Raw genomic sequence first — 11,184 nt, 5'->3', positions numbered from 1 at the left:
TGGAAGAACCCATTGTAAGCACGTGATTTTTGACCCTCCCCGAGAATTTTCACATTTTTAGCATGAATATGTGAAATTGGGTCTAGTATAGCTATTTTAACTATTTTTACTTTATTTCGTTGCAAAAAGAAAATTTCAAAAAATATATATATAAATTTTAGTTTATGTATCTCTCATAAACTTGAAAAAATACAAAAATTGTACTTTATTTTGGTACTTTATATAAATTCGAAAATTACAAAAAATATAGTTCTATTAATGTTTGCAGTCATTATAATTTTGAAAAATACAAAAAAATTACGTCATATTTTTGTCTTTATTAAAGAACGAAAATTACAAAAAAAAATAGTTTTATTAATATTCTATAGTCATTTTTAACTTTGAAAAATACAAAAATATTACCTCATATTTTATCTTAATATTTAAAAACGAAAATTACAAAAAAAATAGTTTTATTAATATTCTATAGTCATTTTTAACTTTGAAAAATACAAAAATATTACCTCATATTTTATCTTAATATTTAAAAACGAAAATTACAAAAAAAAATAGTTTTATTAATATTTTGTAGCTATTTTAAACCTTGAAAAATATTTAAAAAGATATAGTTTTGTTTAAATACTAGTCTTATTTTTGGTAGTTATTTTGCTTACATAGGACTAGTTAAGCAACGTGTTTCTATTTCTCGGGTCCGGGCAAAAGAATAATATTCGGGTTCAAACTACCCGGTTTTAGGCCTAATTTTCGGACCTAGCCCATAATAACCGTGTCCAGAACACGTGGGGAACCCCACCACGCGTGGGGAACATATGCCTTGAACCCCACCACGCGTGGGCTTATTTTTCTGGGCAAACCATGTCAAATACACGGACTACACATTTGACAGAGGGATTTTGGATTTTTTGGGTCAGAAGAAAAAAAAACGAAAAAGAGAAAGACTACTGTTGGTCTTTCTTCTTCAAAAGAAGAAAGAGATAAAACCTACTGGAAAAAAGAATGGGACGGAAAAAAGAAAACGATCCCAGCTCCCCCCCCCTACGTTGCCACCGTCCCCTCCAACGCCTAAACCCCAGCTTCCCCTATCCCTTCCGCCACCACCAAACACCGGCAACCACCCCTCCTCCTCCCAGCTTCCCTCACGTCCGAACCAGTCGCGCCACCCACACAACGCCATAACCACTGTCCCAAACATCTACCTCCATCGACACGTCCGAGCTCACTCCTCCTCAACCCGTCACCTTCCCCGGCAGCCCCACCATCGTCCGAATAGCCCCCCCACCATCAACACTCCATGAACGACCACCCGACTCCTCCATCGCCGACCACTGCCACAACGCCATAACCACCATCCGAACGACCACTCCTCCAGTCCGTCGACCTCCATAACTTGCTGCCCCGTTCCGTCGACCACGACCACTCCTCCACTGCTGCCGCTTCTACTCCCTACGTCCAAGCGACTGCCTGCAACATCCCGCCATGGACGACCCTTCCCCCCTTTGCAATGGCTGACTAAAAAACACACACACACACACCGGCTGAAGCCTAACTGAAAACGCACGAAAAGGTAGCCCAGAAGTGCTGTCCGGGGTGAGGTCCGTTGAGGTCGTCTTTGGTTCGTCGAGGTCCGGTACGTCGAGGTTGTTGTCCGAGGTTCCGAGGTTTCGTCGCGGGTCCAACGCATCGGACGATAATATCAAGTAGGTCATCTCTGTCCATGTCCTTCATATTTGTTGTTTAGTAACATGAACATGTGTTCGTTGAGATACAATCCTAGTTCATGCGAATAGTATGCAAATGAGCGAGACATATTCACATGATGTTTGTAAGTTGCTATTTCTTGTTAATTAACTCCGTATGATATTGAAATTTGTTCGGGAATGTATTTCTTTTGTTCCGTCATGTTAAGTAGTTATTCGGCATTTTGTTTCTTCACGCTCAGATTGTTGTTATCTCAATGTTTGTCTTAATAGTTGTTTGTACATGTAGTAGCAATGTTAAAATCATAGTAGTAATTTAATCCCGCGGAAAAATACTCGTTTCATCAAATAAGTTTAATCTACGATCCATGACCTCGCGAAGTAACAAAGAAATGTAGTCATTTTAGCCTTGTCTTTTTTTTAAAAAAAAATAATAATATATATAAAAAAATATATAAAAAATAAATAATAAATAATAATAAAAAATAAAAAAATAAAAAAGAGACGAGCTTCGCTAAATAAAAAATGTACAAATTGCGGAGCCCTCGCAAAATATATGTATTAAATACTTAGATTCTGGGACGGGCCGTTTAGCAAATTTCGCGGCCCTACCAAAAATAATAATGCGCTAGTTGCTTTAGGCGCGCCTTTAATAATGTTATCTCCCTAAACTCGGGTGCACATTTATGTGACCCAAATCCAAATCTCAACGGAGTCGAAATATGTCTTTAATCACGGGTACATGGACTGTGACGTGGTATGAGATGCATTTCCATGACGTTGCAAATTCCTTTTAAAAATAAGAATGAGATGAGCCTCGCCAAATAAAAACATAAATTGTGGGGCCCTCAGTAAATACTTGTTTTAAATTACTTAGAATTCAGGAGGGCCGTTTAGCGAATTTCACGACCTCCGCAAAATAATAACGCGATAGTCTCTTTAGGCGCGTGTTTAATAATTACTTTCTCAAGCTCGGGTGTGCATTTCATGCGACCCAAATCCAAATCTCAAAACATCAAATAAAATGCGTTCCGGATTGAGGGTGCATTTCATGTGACGCAGTCCAAAGACGTGTTTTAAGCGATGTTCACATTCTTGTAAAAACAATAATAATAAAGCGGTTAAAAGTTAAAATTTGCACATAAGTTCATACTTGTATAAAATCAGATAATCAAGCCGAATATAACAATTGAGCGACCGTGCTAGAACCACGGAACTCGGGAATGCCTAACACCTTCTCCCGGGTTAACAGAATTCCTTATCCGGATTTCTGGTACGCAGACTATAATATAGAGTCATTATTTTCCTCGATTCGGGATTAAAATTGGTGACTTGGGACACCCTAAATCTCCCAAGTGGCGACTCTGAAATAATTAAACCAATCCCGTTTCGATTGTCCTTTAATTGGAAAAAACTCCCCCTGCGCCCCCCGGGCGCGGAAAAAGGAGGTGTGACAGCTCTGGCGACTCTGCTGGGGACTAATAACCCAGAACCACTGGTTCAGGGTTAGAAATTCGAGCTTAGATAAATTGTTATATTTGGCTTTATCTGATTTTTTACATGTTTTAAGCCTAATGTGCTAAATGTTGCTTTTACCGCTTTGATATTATGTGAACTGTATATAAATTGTGCCGAAACCCATCTTCTCTCTGAGTCTTCTAAATCATGAAGAAGGGCGTACTTCGTATGACTTCTTTTCTGTATAGTGTCAAATCCCAATTTAGAACGAGGTTCGGATAAGTTGCTAAGCCGGTGAAGCTTCTGTATTCCCGGTACGCTGCCCCCCCTCGGCTCGAGCTGTCCGCTCGGGTAAGCCAGGTCTAGAACAAACACCCAGGTTCTGAACCTAGTATAACAAAGCCACATGCCGGATCCCTAGTAGGAACGTTTATTTGCATCATGTGCATTTGACTTAGGGGACTCAACACAGGGGTTGGGTCCGTCTAGGACAAGCAACCTGAAAATAATAGACCATCTTATGGCATCCTATGTGCTACATGTTGTATTCAGTCAAGGGCGAATGGGTCATTTGGTCATTTCCAGCATGATGTTATTTTAATCAAAGCATGGGGAACATTTGCGGAATCCAAGAAGCCTTGGAATTCCCTATGTCCCCCACGCTTGCTTTTGGGAAAACACATGGGGAACATTTGTGGAATCCAAGAAGTCTTAGAATTCCCATATGTCCCCCACGCTTCATATGTTGGAAAAAACGCATGGGGAACATTTGCGAAATCCAAGATGTCTTGGAAATCCTTATGTTTCCCATGCCACATTTTGAAAATAACAATAAACATAAAAAAATAAAAATGCATATAAAAACAAGGCATGAAAATTCAAAAGATTTTGTATGTTGTCATCATTTTCCACAAATTAGAAAATCGTGAAAAGATGAGGAAATGGCAGTGTAGAGATATAACTACTTATTTTTAGAAAGAAAAAGAAAACAAATGTCCAAGTAGTGTCGAAACTCTGCCGAAATTTTGAGAATATAAAATAAAAAATATGTCTTATTAGTTTGTTTTATTAAAAAAAAAGCATTAATAGAAAAGAAAATTGTTTGTCTTGCCATAAAAATGAAAAAAGAGTCTTGTTTTTAAAATATGTGTTATTTATTTGTTTATGAAAGTGACAAAATTAAAATAATCCAAAAATATTTTCTCCATTATTGGCTTCTCTAGGAAGTTTTTCTAATTGTTTTCAAAAAATAATATAATATAAAATAAAAAAAATAAAAACAAATCCGAAAATATTTTGATTCTTTTTTTCAAAATTGAAAAGAAAATTCAAAATTCAAAAAAAAAACATTTTGAGAAGCATTTCTTTTATTAAAAGCAAAATTCCGAAAATATTTTCTTCTTCTTCTTTAGAATAAAGAAAAAAAGAGCAAATGAAAATTCAAAAAATATATCTTAGAAGTGTTTCTTTTAAAAAGAAAATCAATCAAAAAAAATGCTTCCTTTCTTCTTTTAAAGTAGTTATTCGACCGAATTACGCGGGTTTGATTCTCACCGGATGTGAGATACGTAGGCAACCCTCATCGGGTCCAACCCCACCTTCTCAAAAAGAAGGAATGTTTTATGTTTTTCGTTAATTCGTTTGTTTGTTATAAATGAAAATAATAGAATAATAGTCTATTTGATTGTTGTGAAAATAATAAAAAAAAATATATAGAAAATGGAAAAGGGTCCTCTCAAAAACAGTTTATTTGCCCGAACTACGCGGGTTTGATTCTCACCGGATGTGAGATACGTAGGCAACCCTCATCGGGTCCAACCCCACCTTTTGCTAAAAAAGCCAAAAAACAAATAATAATAATAAAAAAAAATACATGTCAAATTTTAGTTTTGTCATAAAGAAGTCGGGTGACGCTGTTTTATCAAGACATAGCCGAATGTTCCCGAAAGGGACGCCGGAAGGCTGACTTTGCATAAACAGCCACCTTTTGGGTCATGTTTAGGGGATTTGGTCCAATTGGCCCACACAGCCTTAAAAATCTTCGTCCCCGAGACGTTGAAAGGCCGTGCTTGCAATATTGAGTTTTCTAATTTGAAAAACGACAAAAGAGTCATAAATAAGTCAGGTGATGTTGTTTTGTCATAAATAGCCGAATGTTCCCGAAAGGGACGCCGGAAGGCTGACTTTGCATAAATAGCCACCTTCGGGTCATGTTTAAGATTTTTGGTCTAGTTGACCCACACAGCCTTATAAATCTTCGTCCCCGAGGTGCTGAAGGGCCGTGTTTGCAACACCAAGTTTTTATTATAATTTGAAGAAAAAAAGAGTCGACGGTCAGGTGAATACCGTCTTTTGTCATAATAAGCCGAGCCAGCTTCGGCCGCGTCTTAAACCGTTCTTGCCGAAATAGCCTTAGAATAATCTTTCAGTTGTCGAAGGGTTATTTTCGTAAAAGAATGGACAAGTTTGTAAAGTGTCGAAATAATCCTCCTCGGCCTCAAAATTCATGTGAGAGTTGGAAAGGGCCACGTTTGCAAAAAACAACCATTTGGTTAAAATTAGCAAATGGAAGAAGGAAGTTGGCCATTTGTTTTGAAGTTTGTAAACCTTTTGATTAAAATAGGTGGTTTGTTTGATTTTCAAGTTTGTAGGTCATCTTTAAACCTTTGAAACCCAGTTTGTTTAATATGAAAGTGAAAAGAAAAAATGTTCATTATTGTTTATCTTTTATTGGTCCGAACTACGCAAGGTCTGATTCACGCAGGGACGTGATACGTAGGCAATCTCCATAAGATTCGACCACCACTAAAATAAAAATAAAAAAAATATAATAATAAATAAATAAAAGAGAGTGTGGAAGATTTTCAGGGGGCACAATTGTCTAACTGCTTAGGTACATTGTATCTCTGATATATGATTGTCTGTCCAATGCCCTAACACTAACGTGATGGCTTCCCTTTGATGTGTCCATATATAGAAAGTGGTTGGTTGTGGTAACTCCTCCCTGCAAAGCAAAATCAAAGGACAATGGCTCAGAACCGCAGAACCGAGTGGGTCGGTACTGATGACCGACAACAATTGATCGAACGGAACAGCGGGTTGGTAGAAGAAGTGAGATTGCTGAGACAGCATGTGGCAGACATGTATCAGGCATGGATAACGGGAAAAGCACCACCCCCTCCACCGCCAAGTCTCTTGAACTCGGTCAATTCCCAAGCACCCAACACCATAATGGAAGATCCCCCATACTCTCCATCCCAACCCACTTATGGCAGCCTTCCCAGCTACCCGAGTAGCTCCATCACTCCTCAATGCTTCTCCGCTCCCCAACACCACTTCTTTCCCCGCCATACTTCACTTTCCAGGCACCCGGCTCCACAAAATGCCTACCCACCTACACAAGCCTACCAAAAGCCACCTGGGTCAGGTTTCCGGCCCTGTCAACATGCAAGAATGAAGAGGTTGCTGAAACGAGGAAAGGCTCTCACCCCCATCGGGGTATCTTATGCCAGTCTGTTTGAAAGGCTAAGGCATGCTGGTTCGATTGAGCCACTCCCCGCATGTACTATAAATCCGCTTGCAAGGAGCTTTGATCCGGCAGCACGATGCGCCTACCACTCCAATGTCATAGGGCACAACATTGAGAGCTGTCATAGCTGGAGAAGGGAAGTAGAGAAAATGATCCGAGAAGGGCGGGTTGCGATTAATAACAGTGACATGGAGCACTCGAACCTCCTCGAGAACTTGCCTACGGAGGTTGATGAGGTTGAAGCTGGTAATATTGATGCAAAGCTCAGTGGCTAAAATGCCAATTTTGATAAAGTGGGAGGACGTTTTGTTCCTTGGTCAGCAAGAGAGAAGCTTGTGGTGGCTCATTTTGTTGTCATTTCTGTTGTTCGGATTATTAGGGTTATGAGTCGGATGTTGTCTTGTCCAGTTTGTTTTTAGGATTTTTGTTCTGGATTGTTTTGCTTGTTTTGTTATTTAAACCATTTCACCGGTAGTCTAATACAAAGTCCGGTCTTTTATTATTTCCAGTCATCTTTCTGTTTAGTCATTTTATCATTTTTATTCAACGCCGATTCTAGTGACATGACATGCGTGCACAGTTTGGGCCTAGCATTTAAAGTTAATCATAAAACCCCGGAAAGGCGATCAGACCATCTAAAGAAAATAAGGACGGTTTGAGATTATTTGAAGCCCGAGTCATGTGGAACTGGGGCAAGTAAAACATAAAGAAAACCGTTAAATGCAAGATTCGCCAAATTGGCATGAGGGTCGTGCATGAGAGTGAGAGTGTCGCCCAGCAGTGCTTTAGAAATGACAAATGAAAAAGCAAGTGTTTAACATAATTGTCAAGTCCAGCACCATCGGAAGAGACTATAAATCTATGTTCAATTGTGTTGTTTGCACTTGGCATGTTTTGAAGACTGGAATGACGAAGGCATTTTGTTCTGCTACCTAAACACTTTATCCTTCGTTACCCCTTTTGAGCCTTATTTATTTTCTTTCATACCCCTCGTTCGGAATCAGTAAAAACGACTAGAAAATGCAAGCATATAGCATGAAAAAAAAACAACAAAACGGAAAAAAAAAGAAAGAAAAAGTGATAACAAAAAAAAAAGAAAGAAAAAAGAAGAAAAAAAACAACAAAAGAAAGTCGGAATGAAAAGAGGAATTGGGAACTACGTTTGACCTGATTCCTCAAAGAGGATACGTAGGCGCTTCACGGCTCGGTCATAGTTTTGAAAAAATGAAAAAAAAATCAATTAAGATATCCCCAAGCAAGAAACTGGGGCAAAGGTTGTGTTTGTTGTAAATAAATCTAATGCCGAAGGTTGTAACTAATAACCCAAAATTAATGCATTTTTGAGCCTTTTATACCTTTTCTTTCTAGCCTATCCAAAACCCACATTACGGTCCAAAGAAAGACCTTCTGATCAGTCTCTAAAGGATGCCAAGTCAGACAAATGAAGAGTCTTACCGGCGAACATAACATTCTGTTCCACAGCAGAAAGGACTCTAATCTCCAGCAGAAAGAGTCATACCGGCGACACTCCCAAATCCCCAGCTGGAAAGTGATACAAATGAGAGAGTCTTGTCGGTGAAAACCTTCACATGCACCATAAGGCGATGAAAGCTGAGAGAAAAGCCAAAAATGAGAGAGACTTGATAGTGAAAACCCTACGGGCACTGCAAGTCGAATAAGATTAAGAATCATATGGGGAATCACCAATTGAAGATCTTAAAAGATGATTGACGGCAGAGGATAGGCCACATACGCATGTCATGGCCATTAGAGTCGGTATCTGCGTTTGATAGGTTTTTATTTATAGTTTCTTTTGTAAAAGAGTCATCGTTTCCTTTGTCTTTTATTTTGTTTCTGTTATCTTTCTCCTTTCATAAAAAATTTCCCCAATAGAGTCTGTCCGGTCAGAACAAGTATGAAATGACTTCAAAATATGCCATCAGCTTTCCAAGATGAGATCTGACTAGTATATCCGAATGGTATAGTCAGCAAGGAACAAGCGCGAGGTCAGTGTCAAAAAAGATATCCCCAGCAAAGGGAATTGACAAAAGGATTGACGAGCATCAAGAGGGATATCCTTGCCAAAACCAAGGTTATAAACCTCAAAGACAAGGCCCGTGAACAAAGCAAGGAGAGCAGTGAGCATGATTTGGCGAAATCCATACTAGACTAAAAGGTCGGGGAAATGCCAGTTTCCAAGCTATGCCACAAAAGAAGATGGATATCCCCAGCAGGAAGGGATTATCCCCAGCACATAATATCATCCCCAACAAGTTGTGGAACACAGAGCAAGGAGGGAGAAAGGGAAAACCATCCCAGCAGGAGTATCACAACCAACCACCATGTTTTAAACTAACAATTTTGTTTGATTTGAAACAGGTAAGGGAAATGGCATTGAGGCAGAAACGCATGCCACAAGGGATATTATCAAACTGGGGCAGAAAATTTTCCTTCCATTTAGAAAATTTTCTGGAAGTCAGGTACCCTCAGCTGATAACATTTTACCCCCCAACAGGTAAGTAAATCAAGGGAGGTAGTCTTCGAAGGAAGAAGCTATGCAAAAAAAAAAAAAAAAAAGAATAATAATAAAAAATGGGGAAGGTAGAAAAGGAAAATTCATCCCAATCCCCAGCAAGTATTCGAGGTAAGACATTTTCAAGTCTTAAGGATATGTCGGGTTCATCCGCCCTCAAATAGGATCTGTTGGGTTCATCCGCCCTCAAAATAGGATCTGTCGGGTTCATCCGCCCTCAAATAGGATCTGTTGGGTTCATCCGCCCTCAAATAGGATATATTGGGTTCATCCGCCCTCAAATAGGATATGTCAGGTTAATCCGCCCTCAAATAGGATCTGTCGGGTTCATCCGCCCTCAAATAGGATATGTTGGGTTCATCCGCCCTCAAATAGGATCTGTTGGGTCCATCCGCCCTCAAATAGGATATGTTTGGATTCATCCGCCCTCAAATAGGATATGTTGGGTTCATCCGCCCTCAAATAGGATATGTTGGGTTCATCCGCCCTCAAATAGGATATGTTGGGTTCATCCGCCCTCAAATAGGATATGTTGGGTTAATCCGCCCTCAAATAGGATCTGTCGGGTTCATCCGCCCTCAAATAGGATCTGTCGGGTTCATCCGCCCTCAAATAGGATCTGTCGGGTTCATCTGCCCTCAAATAGGATATGTTGGGTTCATCCGCCCTCAAATAGGATATGTTTGGGTTCATCCGCCCTCAAATAGGATATGTTTGGGTTCATCCGCCCTCAAATAGGATATGTTGGGTTCATCCGCCCTCAAATAGGATATGTTGGGTTCATCCGCCCTCAAATAGGATATGTTGGGTTCATCCGCCCTCAAATAGGATATGTTGGGTTAATCCGCCCTCAAATAGGATCTGTCGGGTTCATCCGCCCTCAAATAGGATCTGTTGGGTTCATCCGCCCTCAAATAGGATCTGTTGGGTTAATCCGCCCTCAAATAGGATATGTTGGGTTCATCCGCCCTCAAATAGGATATGTTGGGTTCATCCGCCCTCAAATAGGATATGTTGGGTTCATCCGCCCTCAAATAGGATATGTTTGGGTTCATCCGCCCTCAAATAGGATATGTTTGGGTTCATCCGCCCTCAAATAGGATATGTTTGGGTTCATCCGCCCTCAAATAGGATCTGTTGGGTTCATCCGCCCTCAAATATGATCTGTTGGGTTAATACGCCCTCAAATAGGATCTGTTGGGTTCATCCGCCCTCAAATAGGATCTGTTGGGTTCATCCGCCCTCAAATAGGATATGTCGGGTTCATCCGCCCTCAAATAGGATCTGTCGGGTTCATCCGCCCTCAAATAGGATATGTCGGGTTCATCCGCCCTCAAATAGGATCTGTTGGGTTCATCCGCCCTCAAATAGGATATGTTTGGGTTCATCCGCCCTCAAATAGGATATGTTGGGTTCATCCGCCCTCAAATAGGATCTGTTGGGTTCATCCGCCCTCAAATAGGATATGTCGGGTTCATCCGCCCTCAAATAGGATCTGTTGGGTTCATCCGCCCTCAAATAGGATATGTCGGGTTCATCCGCCCTCAAATAGGATATGTTGGGTTAATCCGCCCTCAAATAGGATCTGTCGGGTTCATCCGCCCTCAAATAGGATCTGTCGGGTTCATCCGCCCTCAAATAGGATCTGTTGGGTTCATCCGCCCTCAAATAGGATATGTTGGGTTCATCCGCCCTCAAATAGGATATGTTGGTTTCAGTCTTTACTTTTAAGTGTTGAAATTGGGAGCCCGCCCAGATAACAGAGGCATAAATTCAGTCTTTTTATTTTCAAGTGTCGAAGTTGGGAGCCCGCCCAGATAATAGAGGCATACATTCAGTCTTTTATTTTAAGTGTTGAAATTGGGAGCCCGCCCAGATAATAGAGGCATACATTCAGTCTTTTATTTTAAGTGTTGAAATTGGGAGCCCGCCCAGATAACAGAGGCATACATTCAGTCTTTTTATTT

This window comes from Nicotiana sylvestris, chromosome 3 (genome assembly GCF_000393655.2).
Source record: "Nicotiana sylvestris chromosome 3, ASM39365v2, whole genome shotgun sequence".
In the NCBI taxonomy this organism is placed as follows: domain Eukaryota; kingdom Viridiplantae; phylum Streptophyta; class Magnoliopsida; order Solanales; family Solanaceae; genus Nicotiana; species Nicotiana sylvestris.
Note: the sequence above shows the minus strand (reverse complement) of the source record.